Consider the following 21385-nt stretch of genomic DNA (forward strand, 5'->3'; position numbering starts at 1 on the left):
AGAAGTCTAGAAATTAATCAAAGGCTTGTAAGAATCTGAGGAGGGTTTAGTGAAGACACACGGTGGAATCTTGATAAAGGGGAGCAAACTTTGTGGCACTATAACTTTCACTATTCCCATCCTGCTCTCACAATCTCCTCCACAACTGTGAAAACCGTCAGTCTCAGAACCATGGTAGCTGAGACAACCAGCAGCACAGCAGCCATAATGGGTGTGGAGCTCTGAAAAGACCCCTCCCCACCCAACTGCCACTAGCTGACCTGCCTGGCAGCTCCCCGAAAACGCCCCATGTTCAGGGCTTGTCGTTACTAGACTCAGAGCTTGCCCAGGGAGGAAAGTCTGTCCCCAGGGCACTTGCTAAAAACAATCAGGGCTAATTGTTTTCTATTGTAGTTGCCTGAGGGAGTGATACCAGCTGAGGCAGGCAAGAGGTGAGCCAAAAACTTAGAAGAAAAATTGGGGGAATGAGATGTCCACAGGGGGCTTTGAAAAGCTCCAGGGTATTTGCGGGCATCCAGAAGGCCACAAAGGCTCAGGCGTGTTGCACGCCCAGGAAAGACTTGAGAACATCTTAATCTCTCACCTCTAGTTGAAGGGTTGGGTTAATATCTGAAAACTTGATTATGTAATACACCATATTAATAGAATAACGGCCAATACCACGCAATCTCGACCACATATACAGAAAAGAATTTCACAAAATACAACGCCCTTCATGTCTAAAAAGGAAAACATGCAAGAAATTAGGAATAGAAAAAAACTTTCTCAACCTATAAACAGCATCGATGAAAAACCCACGGCTAACATCATATTCAATGGTGAAAGACTGAAAATTTCCCCCTAAGACCAGGGACAAGACATTGATGTCTTCCCTTATCTTGTATGTTAATCACAGGTACTAGAGGTTCTAATGAGGGCAATTAGGCAAGAAAAAGGAATAAAAGAAACCCCAACTGGAAGGGAAGACGTAAAACTCTTTGTTTTGCAGAGAAGATATTGTATATAGAAAAACCTAAAAAATACACCCCCCCACACACAATATGTGCATCGTATGCCAATAGGTGTATAAAAAATTTAAATTGCCCCATCTGGTTAGCGGTTCCAATATTGGAGAGCACAGTTAGACCGCTAATATTTGTTGAACCTTTCCAGAAGAGGAGGAGGAGGAGGATGCTGGAGGTTGGTGGCCCCAAATGTTAATGCTTTTCTCAACCCCCGAAAACCTATGGAAGGAGATGCTAGGATTAGCTGACAGGGATGTGGGGCAGAATGGGCACCATGTCAGTGACTTCCAGATCAAGGATGTGTCACGGGAGCTCAGAGCCATCAGCCACCAGCTCAACCAATGCTTCCAATCTCCTCAACCTACATCAGGTCGGTGACCAGGCAGGAGTGGAATATGTCTCACAGCTGGCTGCCTCTGTAGAGCTTGGTGACCTAGAACAAACGCGAGGCAGAGTGGGTGAGATGAAGGTCTCCTGGAGACGCAGGGGGCCACTGGAGCCAGTGAAAGATCACAGACCTTGGGGCAAGGGATACCTGACTTCAAATCCTGGCTCTGCCCCTAACTCACTGTGTGACCTTAGGCACAATAATCCCCTCTCTGAGCTTCAGTTTACCCATGTGAGAAATGGGGAAGGCAGCTAGGACATCACCTCTGGACACTGAGAGAACCCAGGCACGCAGGGAAAGTGAAGGGTTGAAACAATCACGTAACAGATGTAAGTCAGACGGAGGAATGAGGGTGCCCTCAGGACAAGGAGCAATGCGAGAGGGGAGACCCCACCTGGTCCTGGGTGTCCCTCAGCAGGGCAGTGTACTCCGAGGATGTGGGCTCCGGGCTGCTGAGGTTCCAGCTGATGATGTGGAAATGTAGCTGGTGCTCTCTCTGGATGGATAAACTCTGGGCTGCAGAGTCTGGAGCCACCGAGAGGAAGAGCAGACAGGTGGAGACTCTCCGCTCCCAGCACAGAGGCATGGAGGCCCACGGGGTCAGGATGGTAGGTGCAGACGGCGTCCACACTGGTGGCTTCCCCACCCTTTTCAGGCCTGGGGAGAGAGGGATGTGGGGACTCTAGAGAGAGGTCCTGAAACCTCTGGGGTGGGGGCCAGAACAGGAAGGAGGAAATGGGAGGACAGGGGGGAGACAGAGAGGGGTGGTGACAAAAGTGGTCATTAGGGGCAAATGCTCAGGGGAGGGTCTCACCTGAGGGAGACCAGTCTGCAACTCAAGGAGAAGAGGCCCAGGCTGCTCTTCTTAAACAAGGATCCAGCTGGGGAGGAAGGAGGAGGAGGAGGAGCAGGAGGGACAGGGAGTGGGGGAGGGGCTGGGTGGGATTTAACCCAACAGGAGCTGCTGGAACCAGGGTCTCCCCAGGCTCTGCAGGACCCTCTCAGTGGAGTTGAACGTGGCTGAGCCGTTGCTCCTGTCTGATGAATACCGGAGGGTGGAGATGGGGAAGGGGACTGTGAGGGTCTTCAGGTTGTGCCCCAAAGCTGCAAGACGAGAGGGAGAGCGATGGCCATCACTGAGAGCTGGCCTGAGACCACACCAGAGTCCTGCACTCATTATCATCTGTCGTCTTCTCTCCCAGGGGCACCACCACCCACCCGTGTGGTCACCCAAGTCAGAACCAGCACATCTGCTCTGCTCCTCCTCCCTCCCAGTAACACCAATTCCAGTTGCGCACCGGTCCTCACATACACTCCCTGTCTCCATCCCTGTCCCAGCTCAGGGGACTTAACTTCCTTCACCCGGACCAACACCCCAGCAGGCGCACTGGATGCTCTGTCTAAAGAATGTTCTACATGGACCACTAGAAGAATCTTTCTGAAATGAATACCTCACTAGGGCCACCACTGCTCTAGCACCACCCATGGCTCCCTATGGCCTTCAGTGTTTAGTTCAACCTTCTTGACCTGGCACTCAAGGCTCTACTCAATCTGGCTCCTGCTGACCTTTCAGTCTCATTTTATCCATCTACTGCGGGTTAAACTTTATGCTTCACGCAACCCAAATTCGTTTCAATTCTCCCCATAGGGCATGTTGTTTCTGGCCGGAGCCTTTGATCATGGAATCCTCTCTGCCAGGAAAACCCTTCATCCTCTAGTTGCCAGGGTCCCTCCTACTTATTCTCAAAGACTCCATTCTGGTGAAACTTTCTCTAGCAAGCTCTTCCCCTCCAAATTATGCCAGGCGCCTCTCCCCGAAACCTCCCACATTGTACTATAATGGTGTGTTAATTTCACAAGCTTAGGGGCTCTCTGAGGGCTGGCCTGAGACTGAACCGTCGGTATAATCTTTGTGATCAGCATGATTGCCCTAAAACCAGAATTTCACACCCTGGCTTCCCAGCTCCTGGATCACAACTGGCTGGTGGAGGAGTGGGGCCGGAGAGCTTCTCTTGGGAAGGAAAAGGGGCCCCCAGACACCTGTGGTGGCTTCTGGTGGCACAGGTGATGATGAAGTATGCAGGGACGTGGTGGCTGGCTCGGGAGCTGTGGCGAGGGCTGTCTCAGGGAGGGACAGAGTGGGAGGAGCCCCCAGGCTCACCCGGGCTCCAGCAGTGGCTGTGCCAGGACCACCATTCACAGGTGAAGCATAAATGAGAGTGAGGGGAGGGGTGACTGTGTGAGTAGAGGGATGAGCAAGCCTGTGGATGAGAGGAGCCCAAGAGAGAGAGATAGGTGAACAAGAGAGACTGAACACAGAGGAGAGACACATGGACGGGCAGAACACTGGACAGACATACGGGATACCTGGAAAAGGAGGACCAAGCGCGAGGCTTTAGGAGAATTAAAGTGAAAACCACTTTAATTGGTTTAAATGTGGTGGAGAACACGTCTGTCACTAAGGCTTTCTCACCCTGGGCTGGAACTCTCCACCAGAACACGGGAGAGAGAGAAGGGATGAGTTAGGGCCCTTCCAGGTCCTTCTCTCACCAAGGACAGTGGGTGCAGGAGAACCACTGCTCCCCAACCCCAAATGGGGATGGAATCCAGGAGATGAGGGCCAGGAATACTCACTGGTAGTAGTCAGGGCCACAGCTCCATAGGTGTCAGCTGTGGAGAGAAGGTGAGAGGAGCTGAGCAAGAGCTGGGGTGAACATAAAGGATTAAGGGAGAGGGAGGATGTAGGGAGCTTTGTGGGAAAAGCTTAGGGAAAAGCAGAGGGGAAGAGGGGAGGGGTGTTCAGGGGGGATGAAACGAGATGGAAGGTGGCTGGCCCCAGTCATCACCCCAGAAGACTGCACCCCGACCAGAAGGAGACAGAGATGGATCACAGCTCACTTTAGAGCAATGGAGGCAACACAGAACTATGATAGGGACAGAAAGCACGGCTGTAGCCAAGCCCCTCAACACTGACGTAGAGGCTGTCCCCATCCAGGATGAAGGAGCCCAGGTGGGGGACGCCCTGGCTCTCATGGCTCAGCTCCCAGTAGAGTCGCTCTCTGTTCAGCCCGGGACCTGCGGGGGTCAGAGTGGAAGGTACAGACAATGTCCACCCCACTGGCTGCCCAACCTTCTCAAGCCTAAGGGAGGTAGAACCTGGGGACGTGGAATATTGAGCAGGGGTCCTTCTGAGGGTGGAAAGCGAGAGAGTGGAGGGGGAGGAGCCTGAGGGAGAGGCTGAAGGGGCTGCCCTGATGCCTGGAGGGGCTCTCCTCGGTGTCTCCCGTCTGAGACAACCCCCTCACAAGTAAGGCCTGACTTCCTTTAGGATGTGGAGGGGGGCCTGTGAGTGGCTAAGTGGGGTGAACACACAGACCTGGGTGAGGGGGCGCCTGCAGGTCTGCACGGACAGCAGCGAGGAGCACAGTCACTACCCTGTGCCATCTGACACATCCAAGCAAGAAAGTACCGTTACCTTCTCGCAGTTCTACACTCCAAGGTCTTCTCTTTCTACTTCTTTCCTACTCCACAGCCATCACCCAGGCCTAGGGAACAATCACCTTATTCGTAACCTTCTTCCCAACACCTCCTATCTGCCTCTTAAGTCTTCATTCTTAAGCCTCAAGTCCATTTTAACCCACGTGCTTAGACCAAACGCCAATCACATCACCCATCTGCTCGCACCTCTCCAGTGTCTTCCCACTGGTCTTAGAACAGAGTCCAAAGTCACGCCTGACCTGGTCCAGCCTGTTCCCCTCGCTGGTCTGGCTCACACCTCTCCCCCTGTGTTGACTCGGCTCAGCCATCCCTCTTTCAGGTCATGGACACACCAGGCTCTCTGCTTCAGGGGTGTCCTCATGCGGGTCCCTCTGCCTGAAACGCTCTCTTGAACACACTCCCACACCCTCACTCCTGTCTAACCCTCCAACCACCTAAATCCAGTCCCAACTCCAGCTCTCAAGCTAAATATCAGTCCTTCTCAAGAGGGCTTCCCTGCCCCCTCCGGTTTAGTCCCCTTGTGCCAAACTCCCAAATCACTCTCATCATGAACTGTCTACAATCCAAATTCCCTAACAGAATATAAATCCCATGGAGGTGGGACAAGGTCTGTTTGGTTCTCCAGGTCCCCACGCATCTGGCCCAGGGCCTGGCTCATCAGATGAGGAACCATCCTGGTCTGAACGCTAAATGTCCTGTGTCCTGGAAAACCCCTCTGTTCTGAATAAATGAGGATGGTGGGTCACCATAAATTGTGCACTCAAAGAATATCTACTGCATGACAAGCACACATTCCCTCAAGAACGTCCCAGGAATGCTAGAATGAAAAAGGCACACAGACATACACACACAATTAGGAGAGGCCAACAATTATATATAAAATTACTTAACAAGATTGTCTTCAACGTGAATCACTAGACTGTTATTTCAGAAAGGATTCAAGAAGCAAAGTTAATTCCCTTTAGAATGTGAGGTGGAGAGGACAATCTTTTTGGAGACTAGTGCCCTACCCTTCTATCTAAAAGGTGTTGCTTAATATTCCTCCAAATGATTTGAAATCTCATAAACAACAACAATATGCTGAAAATAAATCCAGCTGCTGGTCAATTTAACTTTACATTTCTGTTACTAACATAAAGAAGTTCAAATCATATTTTTCTCCAGGTGTCTGTAAGATTTTGAATCTTTGTGGAGCATTTACAGGTCTTTAGAAGTCAAATTGAATAGGCCTGAGGAATGTTGCTGAGCATCCCTGCTAATATTTAATGAGATGTCTTGTAATACTACATATACACGTAAAACATTTATATATTTATATTTATATATGAAATCCTGACTTTTGAGAATTCGGAATGCAGGTAAGTCTATATTTCTTTACTGTTACACATATTTACACTTATTTACATATATTTGTTTAATGTGTTCTTCTTTGCAAATAACTGTATTTTCTGAATTATTTACACACACAGAGCCTCACAAACCTTACCATCTTTCCCTTGAATATAATCCATCAAACATAAATAATTTTCCTCATGATACCCTCACTCTCAGTGAGTCCTTGTGCTGACAACCTGAGCCCAGGAAAGCCCACTGGCAGGTCTTCTGCACAGCGGAGGCTGCTGGAACCTGTTGGTACGAGGTCCACAGGGTACTCACCTGGTCACACAGAAATCCACGGATCAGCGAGGACAGGTGGACCCTGAGCCTGGTTTCAACTCAAACTTGAGCCCCACAGACACTTTTCTTTTCTAACGGAAAAAAAAAACAAAGACTGCTTTTGAGGCCTTTTACAGGGAGTAATACAGGTGATGGAAGGAAAGCCCACCACACTTACTTTTCTTTTTCGTATTTACTGATTTAACTGTAACTGTTGGCTGAGACTGGATTTTCCCGATTCCTATCCAGTCACCTGCTCCCCAAGATGGGAGAAGCAGCTCCGTGCTGTGTGCACTTGAGTCGCTCAACTCACTTGGCTGGACAGAGACTTTTTGGTGACTCCGGACCCTTTAAACAAGCTTGTCATTTATGGCCCCTGTAAGTGGCTCGCTGACTGGTAAACAATTCCCACACTTCATTCAGGGCTCAGGAGATTTTCAGGCCCTGGAGCAGGTTTCCCAACCTCCGCACCATTGACATTTGGGGCCGGATGATTCTCTGTCGGGCCGTCCTGGGCCCTGGAGGACGCTGAGCAGCATCCCTGCCTCCCCCTCTAGATGCCAGGAGCGCCCCATTAGTAACAACCCAAACACCGCCTCCAGACGCGGATAAGCCCCCTGGGGACAAAATCACACGGAGGACGGTGACGGGGACTCTGAGGAGGGGCCGGCGGCACCCGGAGCCGGGAGGAACAGCAGCCTCGGGCGCCCTGAGCGAACAGCCCGGGGGAAACGGGGCTCCGGGGGGACGGAGGGACGCCGGGCCGTGACGGGGCTGCCCGCGGCCCAGGCCCCTCCCTGGACCGCGACCGGAGCCGGGACCGCCCGCCGCTTACCGCGCGTCGCCCCTTCGGCCGAAGGTCCACGGGAATGCGGTCCGCGCCGAGAAGACTGGACACACCGCGCAGACCTCCCGCTCCATCCACGGCGCCGCCCGCGCTTCCGCTTCCGGTCTCGGGCGGGCGTTCTGGGAGGACGGACGTTTGGGGGCTCCGGGTTGAGGCGGCGGGCGGGGCGGGGCCGCGCACCCCAGCCTCGGGGGAGGTCTCCAGTGTCTAGAGTGAGTGCGAAGCTGGGACGCGGGCTGGGTCAGCACCAGGGACAGGGACGGAATCTAGGGGCGGGAACCAGTTCTAGGGGCGGGCTGTGGGCGGGCACAAGGGTGTGAGTGACACCAGGCCCGGGGGTGGGGGGGACAAGGGTGCGGGCGGGGCAATGAGCCGGGACCAGGCTGCGGGCGGAACCAGGCCAGGAGGTTGTCCGCAGAGACCAGTTCCAGGGGCGGGAAGAGGCGGGGGTGGGGCTGGAATAAGTCAGGCCGACTTCACAGTGGGAGGAAATCAGCTCCAGGGGCGGGGCTGGAGGCGATGCTTTCCGTGCACCCCTAGACTGTACAGGTAGCTGGATGTTGAATAGCTTTTCTTCATTCCTTTCCCTAAACCTGGAGTCATTCTATCATGGCCTTTTTTTTAATTCTTTCACTATTTTTTTGTAAAAAGTGATATCTATGACATCATTCATCAAGTAAATAACAAATGGAATGAAACCTATTTCCTTCTCCATCTTTATAATGCAACAATTGTGCTTTTATTTTTTCTGGCACAAAGAATCATCGTAGTAAATTACTCTGGTCTTTTTTATGGGATATAATAAATATTTTTTAAAAGACACTTTTAGATTTTTTTCTTTTTAATTTATAGCCAGATGCATTCTAACAACAAACATAATTTGTAAACATGCTCTCTCCTCCAGCCCATTATTATTTCTGTAATATGTTATTTCATGAATTATCTTACTGGACAGAACATTTAGCAATGTAGAGACAACTTTGGTAATAAGTATATATGAATTGTTTGCTGTTTTGTTTGGTAGGACTGGAATATTGTACTTTAAATATGATGGGATTTTTTTTCATTATTTACCTATTCCATCATCATCCATGATCAGTCTTTTATCATCTCATTCCAGTCATATTAGTCATATTCTGAATGTCTGAATATGCCACATGAAAACATTTAAAAAAACTTTATTGAGGTATGACTGACATACAAAAAGCTGTACATATTTAATGTATACAACTTAATGTGTTCGGAGATAATATACACCCGTGAAACCATCACTACTCAAGTCCTTAACCTATTCATCACCCCCAAATGTTTCCTCCTGTCCTCTTTAATTTTTTTATTTAACTTCCTTTTTTAAAATACTTTTTTTCTTTTGAGGTAGGAATACTTAACATAAATCTACCCTCCTAGTAAATTTTTAAGTCTACAGTACAGTATTGTGAACTATCGGCCCATGTTGGATGGTAGGTCTCCAGAACTTATTAATCTTGCATAACTTTTGTTGCTCAAACATCTGTTGCCAAGAGGCCCTCTTCATCTTTAACTGAAAAATCCCCCCATATTTTTAAAAGCTCAACTCAAACATAAGCTTTCCATGAAGAATTATCTGATTTATCCAAGTAACACTATCTACTCTTGTTGACTCTGCTAACCTCTAACTACCTTTATTTTGGCACTTTTCAAATTGCCCTGCTATTCTTTTTCACATGTACCTCACTATGATTTCTTGGAAAGCAGAGCCTTTATCTTATCAAGTTTGCATGCTCAGTTCATTGTTTATGTCTTCTACTAGAGTAATAATAATATAATATGTCCATTCATTTATTGAATCTTTAGTTCTGGTTTTTGCACACCTACTATGTGTAAGGCATAGTGCTCGCCACCTTGGGTGTAAAGATATGAATAGGAGGCATGTGCTAAAGACACCCACGCTTACTTCCATCATAATTCCATGTGTGTTATTCTGTGATCCAGATGAGTATACGGTGCTACGGAATCTCTAAGTGTTTGCCTAACACATCATGTGGTTTAAGGGTTGTATTCCCTTGAGAAGAGCTGCTTCAGCAGAACCTAACAATGTGAGTATAAGGAAGCCAGATCAAGGTAACTCCCAACATGGAAACGATGTATTGATTTCCTAAATGAATGTATTGAATGAGTGAATGAAATAATAGAAAATAATGAAGAAATGTGATGCTATTGGTTACTCTCAGATCCTTTACATTTTATTTGGAGACAAAGAAGAGGTGAGAGAAAGTGATTGTGTAATTTTGCCAGTTCATACCTGTCTGATTACATATTTCTCTCTCTGGGCACAATACACAGACAAAGCAGCAGGTAGCTCTCTCTTCCTGAGGGATGTTCCTGAATCCTGGCTGACAGAACGTCCTACACCCAGAGTGGGGAGTTTGAAAGAAGAGAATTATTGATGATACTGAACAATACTATATAATTGGATAATATTTTTTTATTTAATAATATTGAATAATTGATAATATTGTTTAAATTATCTCAAAACTTATCTTAGAGATCACCTATAAGATTTGACATGATTGATGCACCCAGGGAAAGCAAATTAAAATCAAGGTCAATCTGCAGAAAAGAGTTCCCAACACGAAAATACGTACTGATTTAAAAAATTTTCCATCTCAATGACTAGGACACTTGTTTGTTTTATGGAATGGGGCATCTGGCAATAACAAATGTGATTCTGAATATGGTATTCCAGGATTACTTTTTTGAACTATAAGCAGATTTTACCTTAATAAAAAATAATATTTTAATTCATACAATGCATTTATATGAGAATTGTTTGATTAGTACAAATTGTAATTATTGAATTTATTTAGTAATGTATTTAATGTCAGGTAGATTATACACCAAAGACACAGGGACAGGCTTGAATGATATAATATAGCATCTTGAGGGATGGCTTACAAGACTGAGTTCTAAAGGGAAATCTGAAGAAGAGGAAGAATGCAGTTCCTTGGGAGCCAAAAGAATCTTTTTTTCTGATGGTGAATTTTTCTACAAGAATGTATAAAGTTGGGATGAAGAGATGGAAATATAAGGAAAATTAATAAAATATTGAAATATTAAAAAAAACCCTCAATGTCAATTCTTTTGATTTTCGTTAAAGAGAATAAAATTTGTTTTCTGGAAGAAAAGCGTATGGCAAAAGACAATTTGAATTGTATCTTTAAATCATCAAAAGTCTAGGTCGTCAGCATCTGTTATATCTTCAGGGCACAATGCATGCAGAGCAATAAATTTGCAAGCACGTGAGATTGACACTTTTTCAGCTTAAATGGGAATTCAATCAATTTTTTATCAGCTCATCCTATTAAATTGGTAGCCTCACTGTCCTGCTGTAATGTATAAAGCATTTCAAAATTCCGGAATATCTCTTTAATTACAAGTGTCCTTTCAATATCTCTTGGACAGTAAGAAAAATTATATCAACAAATGAGAATTTTGTTATGAGTTAAATGATTTCACCATTATTTTCATATATGCTCTCTATCTTGTGATGTAGATGATTAATCCAAGATTGACTTGTCTGCAACCTTTTTGAATCGCATGGCCCAGTCTATCAGCTCCTCATGTATGATGAAACCTTGACCACGTGGTTCCTGGGGAACAAACTCCCTTACTTTCACCTGAAGTCCAAGACCTTTAGGAAAATCATATAGTTCAGAATTACATGCTGTGACACAGAGTTTCTTTTCTCATCCAGTGACACGTGAGCTCCAGTGCTTTTTTTAAATTGGGTGTTTCTTAGGAATGGGTGGAGCTAAAAGGGAGACATAATTGGGAAATGAAATGAGCATGGAAATTGAAGGCAGAAAACCCAGATTCGAACTGGTGGGGATACTGAGTTGCCCAGCAATTAGATTTTTTTCCCTCTATATTAGTCATCCTCTGAATAAGTTCAATTTGGGGAGTGTTTACTATTCTGCACGCTTAAGGAAGCAGGCATTCTTGTCTGCCCTCAGAGAGCACATGGTGAGGTTTAAACCATTCCTGAAGATTCCACGTCCAGGGAGTGCTGTGGGGCTAAACCTGAGCTGCACCTTGAGCAATGAGGTTTGCTTTAGGGGTGCTAGGGAGTTTCCTCGAGCTCAAGAAGAGACAAAGAAAGACAGCCTGCTTCTTCCTACCTTTGAACAAAATATTTTATTAAATGAGAGAGAAGAGATGAAAGCTCCTAGTACAGAATCTTCACGCATTAATTGATATAATTTCTATATAAATGTACAACTGATATTTGTATAATACATAACTATATATATGGTTGTATATATACATGAACAAATATATATTCACAACAAATGTGTGTATTTAGATCTGACATGACATTCACTTCCTCATACCTGAAAGCAAGAGTTTCATGACACATTATTCATAGGTTTTGGATTTATATAAGTCTAGGTTCATGTACAAATTCATCTAAGTAGAATTGATAAGGACTTGGGGAATTAAAATATATTTCATAGTATTGGGGTTCTGATCTGTAAAAAGGGGATCAAACTCCTTGCTTCCAAAAGTCATTTTAAATTTCAATGGGGAAATATTTATTTAGCTATCAGTAGCCTTTCTAGAAAAATGCAGGAAGTTCAAATAAATTGTCCTTTCCCCAGAAGCATTTAAGATATCAAGGGATAGGGCCAGAACTAGATTTTGGAAATCCCTGAATTTTTTAATTCCCTGGGATGAATTGTCATTGTTTTCTCTTGAACACTTACCTCTCACAGTGAAAGTTTTTAATCAATTATTTCTAGTTAAAAGAGTTGACACTGTTGCTAATTAGACCCTACAATCATTAGAGGTTTACTTGCAACCTGTAAGAAAGAACAGTAATTCATTATGCACAAGTCACTGCTGATCTGTGACAATGTGACAATCACAATTCGATACCCAAATAAAATAACTCTCGGATCCTAAAAGAACAATAATGAGAATCCTATTTAAGGGAGAATTTTACCTGCTAAGGGAGAAACATGAGCTGGCCTGCATTCATTATGGACCCCTGTTCTGCTTTTATAAAAAGTATTTCATGGAGGGCTCAGGCCACCACATCCACAGCATCATAGATGTAGTAGCTGGATCCAGACAGAGTCGTGTCTAATGTTTCCTTTGGCAGAGACTCCAGGGAGGCATTGAATGGACACTCCAAAAATTTCCACATTCAGTTCCTGCAAATGAGCAGTTGAAATGTTCAAGGCATCATTTGGTAAAGAAAAAGTCTTCTTGGTATTTAGAGGGGCTAACTGTCCATAGAGAGTGTTTAAATCCAGATATGTCAAAGTTCTGGTGCGCAAAGGAAAGACTCCCATGGTAGGTATCGAAAAAGTGGTGACATGGAATAAAAGAAGCATCCCACTGTGGTGTAGTGATCCACACCTTCTGAGTGGTTAAATAATGGTTTCCTGCAATGCTCACATTTATTAATCTACTTGTGTCACCATAAATGATAAACACGTTGGCTGATGAGTCTGTGCTTCTGGCTATGCATGTCCAATCTTTTGAAGTGTACGTCCTCTTGCTCACAGGTATCTTAGTCACAGGCAGGCACCGTTCATAGTCATCTCTCTTCTAAGTTCCCAGAGGAACTGCTCACCTTTTTTATCAACTGATACTAAGATTCCTACCCAGGTCCAGCCAAAATGTGTCAACAATGAGACCATTCTGAAGACTAGAGATGTGTCCTTGTGAGCTATCTGATAGAGAGAGGAAAACTAGTCCTTACCTTTCAGTACAGGATCAAAATCTCCATAGGTTGTCTGAATCAAAAGAGAAAAAGTGTTCCATATTGAGTTCTCTGGAAGAAAAATAAACAGAATTTCAACAAAATTCATATGATCAGTTAGCTAAACTTACATTCTTGGTGCTAACACTGTGAGTATGAAGCAATATTATCTGATGGTAGAAGTGATTGAGGGGAAGCTTGGCGTTGAAGCCAGACTGCCTGGGTTCAAATCCTGACTCTAATGTGACTAGCTTAACGCACTTGAGAAGGTTAAATAACCTCTATCCATCTTAGTTTCTATATCTCTAAAAAGTCCCATAATAACGTTACCTATTCATTGTCTTATATTAGGATTAAATTTGTGACTATTTGTAAAGCATTTGAAGAGTGTAAAGTGGTTTTAAGTACATGTTTACATATAAAATTTTATTAACTATTTGATAAATAACTAGGGTATGATTATTTCAGAATATCTAGTTTCCACTCCTTTGAGAGAATTTGGGCAACCACACTTCCAGAAGCTCCTGTGGTCTGCTTTAGACAGTGATGCTAGCCTCAGGCTACTTCATCCCTCTCTCAGATTCACACACCAAAATAATGAATCCACCATTTCAAGAACTATCTGTGGTAGGTTTTTTCCTTAGGGAGACATGCAAAACCACTTTCTTCTTTTCCACATGAGTGGCCACAGAATTTCACCAAGGAGGAAAACTTCAGTCCCTCCAGATCCATCCCTCCACCACGCTCATATCTGTGGTATTTTGTAGAGCTCCAACAGTGTCCCAATGTGGGCAGAGAATGCTGGTGTGGTTCCTGCAGTGACAGCCACATTCTTGTTCTGTGCCTGGCAGGTGTAATTAGGGATCATCTGACCCCATCCCGATAACCACCTCAGGGTGCTCACCAAGGTGCTGACATCACTGTGGAAGGAATTGTAGACATGGAAACCCAGAGACAGGGTGGGGAGCAGCTGGGGGCTCCTGTTGATCTCCTCGATGGCAAAAACAAAGACCAGGACATAATGATAGTTTTTGAAGTTCAACCTGTACCAAGCCATAGTATTAAAAATAAAGATCAAGTCATGCACTTCAGGCATAACTCATGTGGGGAAAAAAAAGAGTAAAGGGTGGCATTTTGACTTAAGCAACTTGTTCGTTCCAGAGCAATGGCTGTCTCTTCATGACTTTGGAATCTGGAGCACACGCACAAGATGTTCCCAAAGCCTTGGAAGATCAAGCCCTACAACTCTGGACTCAAAAGAGATAGATCAATATCCTAAAATGAATTAGTGGAAAGAAGAGGCCCAAAGGATGCTTAAGGGGAAAGAACCCATTTGCATATTTGTTTACAAGTCAAACACTATTTCATACAGTGGCACCAACATGAGGTTGGTCATGGGCATGTGCAGGTATAGTGAGATGAAGCAAAAGTTTATAATCCATTAAAGAAACTAGGTAGGACAGGGAAGTGCATAAGAAAAACTTGAAGGAAGGGCAAGTCGAGTACAGAATGGTATCATCAAAACTTCTGCAATATACCTTTCTAAAACTGCCTGCCTCACAGACTTAGGAAACACATACTACCAGAAGCAGGGAAATTGTACCATAATAAATAAGGAGATAGTCTTAGGGAGAAAATAAAGAGGAAGAAGCAATTTATGACTCTATGTTTTTCTAAAAGAGTAAAAACAATTCAGAGTCCGAGGAGCAGTGTAAACTTGCAGCTTTTCATCTATTTCTTTACAGATTAGAAAACCATCATAAGCAGTGGGCTTTACAGCTTATCTTTGGGTTGATTCCTCTCTTACACATCTAAGTTCAGTCTAACGTTAATTTTCAAACAATTTAATTGACAAGGTACAACATGCAATTCCAGAAGATTGCACAGCAGAACATAGGCTTTTGGTGCTCTAACATTAAAATATTATTTTCATTGGTGAATACAGCTTTAAAAACCAAAATGTTGGGATGCTGTAATTCTGAGTCACACAGAAACACTCAGATTGGATTACAAATAAGACTTGTATTCATTTCCTATTGCTACTCTGAGAAACTACCACAGATTTAGAGGCCTAAAATAACACAAAATTTATTATCTTATACTTTGGGAGGAGAGAAATCTAAAATGAGTCTCACTGGCTAAAATACAGGTGTCAGCAGGAATGCATTCCTTCTGGAGGCTCTAGAGAAGAGTCCATTTCCTTGCATTTTCTAGCTTCTAGAGGCTGCTCACATTCCTAGGTAACATCCTCATATCACTTCAATCTCTGTTTCCATTGTCATAACTCCTTCTCTGACTCTGACTCTTGACTTATTCTTTCACTTGTAAGGACCCTTGTGATTATATTGGACACATCCAGATAATTCAGGATTATCTCCTCATCTCAAGATCCTTGACTTCTTCACACTTGCAAAGTCTCCTTTCTATGTGAGGTAACATATTCACAGATTCGAAGGATTAGGAATTGGTCACCTTTGGGGGCACATTCCACCTACCACAGGACCCAACTACATGCTTTCCAATACTTGAAGCAAAACACAGAAGAGGTTAAAATAGGTAGAAATGATATTCCATTTAAATATGAACCAAAAGAAAGCATGGGTATCCTTGTTAATATCTGATAAAATCCGAGTTCAAAGCAAAAATCATGTGAAATATCAAAGGTGGTGACCATATGTCATATGTGACATATGTGGTGACCATATGTGGTGAAAGGAAGAGAAGATTGAGTACTAACAGTCATTATATATATCCCCCCAAAGTGAAAAAAAGCTATTATTTATAGACCCATGTGCATAAGTACATATATGAACAACCAGATTTGGAGATTTAACATATCCTCTTAGAAATGGTCAAATTAAAGACAAAAAAAATATGCAAAGTTATGGAAGACTTAAGCTTAACAGATATTTACATATAAATGTAAATAAGGCTGGTATATTATGAACCCCAAAGAATATACATACATTTGACCAGACACTGGGCCATCAAGTAAGCCTTTGAACATTGAAATTATACACAATGCATTCTCTGACCACAGTATCATTAGGCTAGCAATTAATAAAAAGATCTAGAAAATTCCATTTTATATATATATGTATATATATGTTAAACACTTGATCTTTGATCCAGTACTAGGGATCAAATGTACAACACGACTATAGTTAACACCGCTGTATGATACATATGAATGTTAAGATACTAAATCCTGAGTTCTCATCAAGAGGAAAAAAATATTCTTTTCTTTTTTCGCTTTTTCTGTTTTATTATATTTATATGAGATGATAGATGCTAACTAAATTTATTGTGGTAATCATTTTACCAAATATATAAGTCAAACCATTATGCAGTACACCTTAAATTTATACAGTGATGAGCATCAATAATATCTCAATAAAACTGGAAAAAAACCACATCTTTTTCAGAGAATACACCAAATTATTTTAGACCATAAAGGATACTGAGTAAATGCATTTTGAAGAAAAATAAATATCATCTCAATAAGTAGTTCGTTTTTGAATAATCTATACATTATGATGAGACTTTCTCTTAGTACTAACTTCTAGCCAAGGTATGGTTTGCCCAAAGATTCCCTCCCCTCCCACAATATGGGTCAGGAGCAGGGTGGCTTGTGGATCACTGCAGTAGGATCTTGGTGTTTTTTCCCTACAATTGGCATCCTTTAGGCTTTCAGAAAATAATCACTAATGGAGATTATTCCAAGGCAGGGGAAAATAAAAGATGCTTATTTCTGTCTTCTGTTTGGAAGGAAAATATTCCAGAAGGGAAAAAGAAAGGAAGCCACAAATAATTATTGAAGGAAAAGAAAGGAGCTGATGATTCATAGTTTACGGGAGAATCTCAACACAGCTTTTATATTCAACTTTCATAACTGTCAGAGGGATTCACACACACACAGGAACTTACACGCAAAATGTGACATCTTTGCTTGGACAAGTCACAAAGAAATTTCCATTGCATTTCTGAATCCTGGGTCAATGTATAGAAGGGGGAAAACCCACTGACCACCAAGTTCCCTTCCTTGTAGACACTGGGCCTTATGTAATCAAAGCCGCTCGAATAACTCATCAGGCACATGGAATGTGGAAATTTCCCAAAGAGGGGCAGAAGCAGCAGAAAGAACATCTCAGCTGACTTAACAGTTTGAGGCAAGGCCTCTAGTCAGTGGTGACTGAGGGATCAGAGATGGAAACAGACCTGCAGTGTAGCCTTCTGCAGGGAAATTTTACTCCTGTGCATGGTACACGTGTCTAAAAGTGCTCTGCCATTCAAGACCATGGAAAGAAGATTTGTTATTAATCAGAACTAGGGCATTTTCAAGAGCAATATATACTGGCTCAGATCTTCCCTCAATGTCACTGTGGGTCAGAGTTGCTTCCGGTGTCCTCTTTCTGTCACTCCCCCAGTCCAGGCCTAACTGCTCACTGCTCTCAGTAAGGAGCTCTGGGGTCCTCCCTGCCCTGGGGCTCTGCACCTGGCACGCTGTGCCCTGGTAAAGACAAAGGTGAAAAATACGTTTGGGCAACATCTTCCACTGAAGGTGCCAGAGATTTCATCAGGGATGGGGGTCAGCAAGGCTCTGGGAACTACCCCATTCTGAGATTGGATTTTTTCTTTCCCAGGCAAACATTCTGTTTCTTGCAATTGACTGAGTGGTGTTGCAACCATCAAAACACAACATCAGAAAGGGCTGGTATTGCAATCGGCAAAAATAGCCCAGCATGATTCCTGTGATACCCAAGGATGAGGTCATTGACCATGCCTTGGGTAAGCCTCAATGGTAATTTACAGCCTATATCACCAACCTCACCCTTAGGTCTATCTGACCAATGTCTGAAGAACTGGTCTCATGCACAGTTCAGGAAATGGATATCCATTATCCAGTTCATATCAGTTTCCCATGAAATGAAGTCTAAATTCACATATATTTACACCTAACCTCTTCCTTAGACCTATGTCCTGTGCTAGGACTCCAGTACTTAGTTACTACATGTTCCAGTACATTCCATTTAAAGTCTGTCTCTCCTAAACCCAAAGTCTCTCTCAACAACTCTTTTGCCATTTCTCTGCTAATCTTCAAGGCAAACATTTGCAACGGTTGTTAGTATTCAAATATTCCTCTTCCTCAATTCCCATTCTTTTCAACCCACTTCAATCAGGTCTGTCCACGTATGTCACTCAATCTGTTCTCGTCAAGAACATCAGCAGCTTCTACGAGGCCCAATCCAGTGGTCATTCTTTACTCTTTTTTTTACTTCAGCACGCAGCATCATTTGACCCGGCTGACTGCTCTATCCTTAGGACACTACTTTCTCATAAACTCAAGCTAATTTTCTTTTTGAATATAGTATTACATTCAGATTATTTTCTCAAACTTATCTAGTGATAGAGGTGTACTGAAGTCTTCTACTACAGTTATAGAGAAACAGATTCTTATTTGTTATTCTGTCATTTTTTCGTTATATATTTGGGTGTAATGTAAATAAGTACATACAGGATTAGGTCTTTTCTTGTGAATTGTTCCTTTTCATGAAGGGGTCTTATTTTTTCATAGCGAAGTATTTCACTACATTAATAAATGATCAAACATTTTTTCTGATAGACCACTCTTCTAAATGCCTTATGAATATTAACTTACAGAGTACTAAATATAAACTTAAGAAGTGTCCAGTACTATCATTCCCACTTCAGATGTGAGAAAACTGGCATGTTACTTGCCTGAGCTCTTTGGCTAGAAAATGGTAGAGCCTGAATTTGAGCCCAGACAGTAGACACTCTTAACCACCAGCATATTCCTTGAGTACATTCTATATGTCTAGCACTTTTGGAGACACTGGTGTCTGTAGCAATGAATGAAATTCCACTTTTGCTATTGGAGCGCTTAGGTTCTAATTGGGGAAAGACAGACTATAGAGAAATCAAGAAAACATGTTATTATAAGTGTCATGTAGAAAATGTAGAAAGCATTTTAAGATAGTTAAGAGGGATTGAGATCTTGCTTATTTGCATAGAATAGGAAGGGATAAACTCTTAGTTAAGGAGCACTTGAACAGATAGCATAACAAGTTGGGACAGTGAGTCATACGAATTTGTGTGACTAAAGCAATATATTCATGCAAAGGTCTGGAAGACAGAGGCCAGTGTGACTGGAGTAGATCAAGTTGGGGACAGTGAGGGAGTGGTAGAAGGTGATGTGGTCAGAGACTTGGTCGGTCCTGATGTTGTTGGGTTTTATGGTTCACTATTAGGTCTTTTCCTTCTGCTATCAATGAGTTGACATATCAGTTGGAATCTCAGCAGGAAACAAAGGACACACTGAGACTAGGATGATTCAAGTAGAGTTTTCATAAAGGGGCTTCTCGGAGTTGCAGACAGGATGTAAGAAGACCACAAAAGGTGGTTGGTACCCAGTGAGATGGTAAGTGTAGGGCTCTACTAACACCCCTAAGCCTGAAGGCGTAAGGATAGTGAAAAATTATCAATTCTAGAAACAAGAGATGAGGTAATGCATTCCAGAAGCTGAAAGGAGGTCAGGGGTAGCATCCAGCCCCAGGTTCTCCTGCAAGAAATAGCCAGGAACAGATGTCACTCTCTTTCACCCTTCTGATTTCATATCTAGGCTCCCCATTGACCAAACCCAGCCAAAAGCCATAAAGCAAGAAAGCCCGCTGACGTAGTTCATCTTCACTAACCTTCCTGGGTACAGCAAGATAGAGAAGGTGGATCTACTGGGGCAAATGGAAGATATTCTGAACTGTGCAGCCCTTTTTTGCCTGAGAATGTACTCTTGTCAATCACCTGGGTGGGAAGTTCATACCCCTGCCCAGGAATCCCATCAGCTACTGTCCTGTCCTAGGTGCAATCCAAGCATTGATATTCCCATGTGTAGTCTAAAATAGTTGCCATTGCAGGTGTTCTTCATGTAAGATGGGTTATGAGGTTCTTGGGAAGAATTGCAAACCATAATTAACCAACAGGTCCTGGTTCCCAGAGGTGGACACTTCTACCAGGAGACAAAGTCAGAGTCCCATTGAACTTTACTACTGCTTATGACGCCAACAGAATGAAAGAAGTCACTATGGCCTCTGGCACAAGTAATTCATCCAGAGGACAAGGGGCTTCTGTTATACAGTGAGGGCAAAGAAGACATTTGGCCTTCAAGTAATCCATTGGGATGTCTTTTGATATTCTTTCCCCAATAATTAAGTGTAGGAGCTCTATCCTGTGAAGGATGTGGTTATCAGGTGTTCAGATGACTCAGGGATGAGGATCTGGATCCTCTCTCCAGGTAAGCCACCCAGACCACCAGAGGTGCATGTCAAGGGTGAGGGGAATCTAAATGGGACAGTAGGAGAAGTGGGATTGTAAGTATCAATTGTAGCATGAATAAAAGGTGCAGTCAAGAGCTGTCTGTAATTTGTCCCACTGATCTTCCTGTTCTAAGTTTCCCCAGTCAAGAAGACCAACCAGAATCCTAGTGCACTGACTGTAAGAAGCAAGTGCATCTGAGTGGCATAAGTGGTGGACCATAATGGAGGCAGTGGTATATTTTCTAGATTCTTATTTCAGGACTAAGTCACTCGCTCTTGTAGCTGCAGAAATTATTCTAAGGGCTCATACTGCCAACCTCTCTGGGAATTTCCTTGGGCCAAAGGAAAGTGCCACACCTAAGATTGTGACCACTCCGAATAGCAGCCCGCTTCCAATCACTGGTTCATGGGGGGAGAGGGGTGGATACAAAGGCCCAATTCCTTTGCCTCAATTTGAGAGACTCCAGAAGGGCCACCTCAGCTCCAGTGCTCCCACTGGGATCAACTGTGGTCTCCACTTTTAACTTATCACAGTTCAATTTCTTCTGCCTAATCTCAGTTCTCTTCTTTAGAGATGGTTACCTCAAGCAAGTAACAAACTTTTTATGCCAAAGTTTCTTCATCTGTATAATGAGAACAATGAGATTGACTACTTCACAGACTTGTATTAAGGATTCAATCAGCTAATATATGTAAAACATTTATGAGACTCCCAGTATATAGGAAACATTATATATTTCATCTTTTATTGTGAATTAATTAAAATCCATTGCAGGATTATACTGAGCAAAATGAGCCACACACAAAAAAGAGTAAATATTGTATGATTCTATTTGTATGAATTCCAAGAACAGTCAAAAAATAATCTGTGGTAGGAAAAATAATCAGAACAGTGGTTGCATCTAACCTCCGATT

At 43.4% G+C, this 21385-nt stretch overlaps 1 long non-coding RNA gene across 8 annotated transcripts; it reads right to left on the reverse strand.

The window, feature by feature from the left end:
- Window positions 1-2268: 2268 nt before the first annotated feature.
- LOC131402631 (uncharacterized) lies at window positions 2269-13573 on the reverse strand. Of its 8 annotated transcripts, none has more exons than XR_009218832.1 (9): window positions 13140-13573; window positions 12375-12585; window positions 12136-12231; window positions 11044-11550; window positions 9675-9778; window positions 6547-6638; window positions 4027-4062; window positions 3433-3570; window positions 2269-2496 (listed from the first exon to the last, which is right to left on the reverse strand). It is a non-coding gene; the product is annotated as an uncharacterized LOC131402631 (long non-coding RNA). The 8 variants fall into 8 exon arrangements; XR_009218837.1 differs by having other exon boundaries at window positions 11044-11183; window positions 11464-12231; XR_009218833.1 differs by having other exon boundaries at window positions 11050-12231.
- Window positions 13574-21385: the final 7812 nt, after the last annotated feature.

The sequence above is a fragment of the Diceros bicornis genome, unplaced genomic scaffold (assembly GCF_020826845.1).
Source record: "Diceros bicornis minor isolate mBicDic1 unplaced genomic scaffold, mDicBic1.mat.cur scaffold_196_ctg1, whole genome shotgun sequence".
NCBI lineage: Eukaryota > Metazoa > Chordata > Mammalia > Perissodactyla > Rhinocerotidae > Diceros > Diceros bicornis.